Source organism: Taudactylus pleione, unplaced genomic scaffold (genome assembly GCF_031769625.1).
Source record: "Taudactylus pleione unplaced genomic scaffold, aTauple2 ptg000019l, whole genome shotgun sequence".
NCBI classification, from domain to species: domain Eukaryota; kingdom Metazoa; phylum Chordata; class Amphibia; order Anura; family Myobatrachidae; genus Taudactylus; species Taudactylus pleione.
In genome coordinates, this window is record NW_028284421.1 from 18,854,437 (window position 1) to 18,860,149 (window position 5,713).

Genomic DNA, 5,713 nt, shown 5'->3' on the forward strand with positions numbered 1-5,713 from the left:
TTGCATGATCTCAGCTCTGCGACTGAGGCCGCAGCCTGGGGTCACCATCAGAACAATTGCGACTGATGGTTGCCGATGTTCCTTTGGCCAGGCTGCGGGAGCTAAAACTTCCCACAGCCTGGCTGGGTCCTGGCAGCTTGCAAGGCCAGAAAGTCTGCATGCACCCATACGGACTCTGCCCTCGCCCCTCCTTGAAAAATGGGACAACATGCCCCTGTTTCCGGGTACGCTGCCAGGGAACATCCCCGCTCCACCTCCAAAACACTGCAACCTGTCAATCAGGCTGTGGCCGGGAGACACTGCAAGCGGACTCCCAGTCAGAGGACTGCACATGCTCAGTACACCTCCTGCCCATGTGCAGTCCTACCACCATCGGAGATGTGCGCTAACCATCGGGTGTCAGAACCAATGTTTAGGTCTAAACAATGTTTTGTAATTAATGTTAAAAACATTGGTACAGTACTTTCAATGTTGTATTTTTATGTCCTATCCATAGTGCACACACTACAAGCAGCTCTGCCCCTCCCCCCATCCCTGATAACAGCATCACTGGCTCTGTGTGCTGCCCTCCCCCACCCACAACAGTGTAACAGCAGCAGCTCACCTCATCCTCCTCCTTTCCCCTCTATGAACACCGCAGTGGTGGGTCAGTGTGCAACCCTCACCCAGGGCCAAATTTAGGTCTGTGGGGGTTCCTGGGCAACAAATGTGGGGGGGCTATCAAGTTTATATATATATAGAGAGAGAGAGAGAGAGAGAGAGAGAGAGAGAGAGAGAGCACAGAATCTGCGGCACTCGATCGGTTTTCACAATGGCAATAACGATGGAAACATATTTATCTTCAACGTTTCGGAATTTAATCTGTCATCAGGAAGAATATGAAATATACAAAACAAACACTTACCTATATACATGTTTTCAAAGACTGAACCCACCACCGATCGCACGCCATGCTCGGGCGCCTGGCGGGACCACCCTCCGTCATCGACGTCACTACCGGAAGTGAACATCCGGGGTCCGGCCCCCACTAGCATCCGTAACCATGGCAGCGAGCAACACACCACTACGTGTCTATTACAAAAAAGTACACAGAGGACAATCAGATGGTGAATACCATAATGATAACATCGTTGGAAAGATGCAAATGTATCATATCAACACTTTAAATAAATATTCAAATCGGTATCATAATTTTACTACCTCTTTGCATGGTCATAAGGAGTAACAATATTCACATACTTTATAGAGAACCTAAGAATAACATCCATATAAATAGTATGCCACTGCTGGTACTTGTATAAAAATGAAAGAACATCTGTAAACAAAGGGTTATATACACATCTATCTGGATTGTATTGACAACCTCACAACTCTTATTCATTTTTATAATAGAGTCTGCAGACTCCATACAAGGTCCTCCACATCTATATATGGGGATAATTAGTTAGTGCAGCACAGTTTCTACAAAAAAGCACTATATGTTAAATATTCATTAAGACCTCGTGGAGATACAGTATCGAGTCTGTGGATCCACTGGGTCTCTAATTGAAACAATCTCTTGCCTGTCTCCCCCTCGTATGTCCTCCGGGACATGATCTATAATCACATATTTCAAGGTTGACAGACTGTGTTTAGCTAGCAAGAAGTGTCTTGCTACTGGCTGGTCTATATCTTTTTTATTATTATTACTAAGTGCTCCCCGGATGGCCGATCGATGGAGGGCCATCCTTTCTTTAAAGGAACGGATCGTTTTGCCCATGTAGAATAAGCCGCATGGGCATTTGATCAAATAGACCACGTAAGTACTTGAACATGTTAAGGGATAACGAATTGTAAACTTAACCCCCATATGAGGATGAAAAAAGACTTTAGTCTGAAGCATATAGCTGCACGTAGTGCAGCCCAAACATTTGTAACACCCCCCTGGCTTTTTACAAGTATTGGAGGGTAATCTGTTCGATATGTCTGTTCTAACAATCATATCCCTCAAGTTCTTACCACGTCTGTAGCACGACATAATCCTAGAATGCTTGAGTTTTTTTAGATCTTTGTCCTGTTGTATTACAGGCCACAATGATTTGACCGATTGTTTAATCAATTTATCTGCCGTATTAAATTCATGAACCCAATGAAGCCGGTCTATAGGACTACTATTATCTTGAACCGCACAGTTCAAGAGAGTAGCCCGTGAAATTGAATCAACTTTCCTTTTTGCTTCACGTAAAATTTTATCTGAATAACCCCTCTCTTTAAATTTGGCCATCATTTCAAACAAACATGACTCTAACAAACTCTCATCACTAGTTATGCATTTCACCCTTAACAGTTGTGAATAGGGCAGACCCTGTTTTAAAGCCAAAGGATGATGACTTTGTGCTGACAGCAGCATATTTCTGTCAGTCTCCTTGGAATATATGGAGGTCTGGATGCAATTATCTTGTATATAGATATTGACATCCAAAAAATGGATTTGTTGTAAACTCATTTGATATGTGAATTTTATTGGACAATCAAGTGAATTAATATATTTGATGTGATCTTCAAACCTGCTTTTAGTTCCCCTCCAGCATAACAAAATGTCATCTATGTATCTACTGTAGAAAAAAATATAATTTGCTATATCAGAGGAAAAAAATAACTCTCTCTCAATCTGAAACATGTACACATTCGCATATGAGGGTGAGACGTTCGAACCCATCGCACACCCCGCACTCTGAATGAAGAATTCTCCATTGAATAAAAAATAATTGCGATGAAGAGTTAAATACAACAACTGTAAAAACAAGCTTAAATGTGGACCTTGATATACAACATTTGACGTCAATAATTTTTCTACTGCTGCAATACCAGCATCATGCGGAATATTGGTGTACAAGCTGGTAATGTCTAAAGTACATAACCATAGATCCTTAGGTAATTTACCCAGTTCTGCATTTTAATCAGAAGATCAGTGGTATTTTGTAAATATGTTTGCTGTACTTTCACACATGGTTGTAGAAAGTGATCAAGAAATTTAGCCTCCGGGCTATATAGAGAGTCACAGGCTGAAATGATCGGTCTACCCGGTGGTTTAGTCAAGCTCTTATCTATTTTTGGTAAGCAATATATCACCGGAACCCGAGGGAATTCCATCTTTAATGCTGCATTGACTTCCACCGGAATATGTTGATCTATAACAGCAATATCAAGAATCGTATCTAATTCCTTCTTATATTTGCTAGTAGGATCACCAGTCAATTTATCATAGGTTCCATTTTGATTCAATTGTGTATAAATCTCTCTTTTGTAGTCGTCAATGTTAAGGATCACCACACCACCTCCTTTGTCAGCAGGTAGTATCATGATATTATCATCACTGCTCAGTTGTTTAAGGGCCTTTTTCTCACCCCCCGTAAGATTATTATGATGTATTGAAGGCTCTTTGTTAGATTGGCTCACTTGTGAATCAAGGATCTTAACAAAACTCATGATCGATGTATTGGTTGAGGGTGGTTCAAAAGAAGATTTCTTTTTGAACTTGATATATTTATCTGCAACCGATCTATCGTCCATAGAAATTTCTTGATGTTTAAAGAAATCAACCAATTTAAGTTGCCTCTGAAGGCGTGTTAAATCAATTTTCCATTGCAAATCTTTAAAGTTATTAGTGGGAACAAACAAAAAGCCTTTTTGGAGTAGTGATAATTCATCTTGTAGTAATATTCTATCAGACAAGTTAAATATTACATTTTCTTCCTGCGACTTCTTTGTGAAGCCCCTACGACATTGACCCCCTCTCCTGATTTGACCCCTCCTCTCCTGCAACCAGCACGGGTATTGACCCCTAAAGGGGGTTTATTGGTATTTTGTGAGGAGGTGGAGGGTTCTGGTCTCATTTCACTAGCAGATGAGTAGGAGTCAGATGTAGAATCTGTCTCTCTAGCCACAAACCTCTGTGTTCTCTTTAGGCGATATGTTTTTTGCCTCAAAGTATTGGACCCTGTTAGCCAGGTTCCAATACCTTTTGTTCTGTATAATCAGCATTCACCTTTTCAAATTTGCTCCTTTTGAAACTCAGTTCCTTTTTGTATGTAGTTACCTGTTGTTCAAGTTTTTCCAACCAGTTAGCTGAGGCATCCTGATTGAGGGTACTCATATGTAAAGCTTCATATTGCTGGATCTTAGTTTTAACTAGGTTTAACTCCCATGCAGCTTCTTCTATGATGAGGGTCATAAGGTCGAAGGAACATTTATTTAGTATAGCCACCCACCATCGGCAAAAGTCATTGTTATAACAGCCTATCGTGGGGGTGTTCCTGACTCTAAATCCTCTGGGAATTTTTCTTTCTCTATAATACTCTGACAATGTAATGCCATGTAGAAGAAAGTCAATCTCCTTCCTTTTCAGTTTAAGGAGCCCATTATAGATTTCAGCTGATGGTACAGGTCCTAAAGTCATATCAAAACGTTCTTTGAATAAACGTGATTTGGTCTCACTTTCCGAAAAACTGAGACATTCTCCATGCAGTAAGGTAATCATGTTACTGGCATCATCCACCAATCCTCCAACCTCTGACATGTTTTCACCAGTGCTATAAAAACAAACTACTGCTATACCTTCTGTCCCCTAAGTGGGGTAAATAGCAGTGTAACCACTTATGCAGCAATGGATTCTCCTGAAAACAAGTTGCCAAAATAAAAGTCAATACGTCAAGGGTGCATTATTCTAGGATAACATAGTCAAGTAACAACCATGGTATCCAAATATATAGTGCAAGAACTATATATTTATATATATATATATATATATATATATATATATATATATAGCAACTGGCATACTGTGTATACTTTACTGTAATAACAAAGTGGAAAACAAAACATTGAGCTACATTACTAGTTAATGAATGTACTACGATATAACCATGGAAAATGAGTACTATTTTGGGAGGATGGTAGGGATCGAAAGTACAAAAGTGTCTCAATACACAAAGGGCAACATTAATGAGTAGTAACAACACACAGGGGGAGGGCTAATGAAAACTTGATTTGTTGTCTGTGTAAAAAGTGCAGCCTTTACAAATGAATTCCTCCTCCCTCCCCCTCTGCGTTGAGACAAACAATGGGCAGGGTTATTCTGAAAAAGCACATAAACACACTGTAAATTATTGATGGGCAGTTTTTGAATTATCATGTATATCTAAAACCAGTACTGTATATAAAATATCGAGCCATATTTTCAGGGGGAAATTTCTATACTAAGAAATCACTACACACACATGCCGTCCTCACTGACTCAGATCCCCACATAGTGTACACGGTGTTCACAGCCTCTAGATGAAATATGATATTATTCTAAAAAGTTTTATTATTATTACAATAATATTATTGATATTATTATATTATTGAATTATACAAATTTATTTTTGGAGCAAAAAAAAAATGTTTACACTGGGATTCAAACCCTAACTGCCAAGTGTGATGTGCAGTGACTTTACCACTATGCACAATACTAGTGGATGGGAAGTACAGATTCTGTCTTTTCAGGAACTGATGACAGTTTCCTAGTGACAGTTTTTTTGGTGCTAGTACAGTGTTTCAGCGGCTAGTACATTGATATAGCCGCAAATGCATATAAGCCCATTTAATATGCACACAGGAAGCAAAACAAGATGGCACCTGTCATCACCTGCTGCATGACACCGCCTGCACCCTCGCTGCTGACACAGCCGGC

The 5,713-nt window shown here is 39.9% G+C and overlaps 1 pseudogene; it reads right to left on the reverse strand.

Annotated features, from left to right (window-relative positions):
* Positions 1 to 1,461: 1,461 nt before the first annotated feature.
* On the reverse strand, positions 1,462 to 2,698 carry LOC148540376 (uncharacterized; annotated as a pseudogene).
* Between the last annotated feature and the right edge of the window lie 3,015 nt (positions 2,699 to 5,713).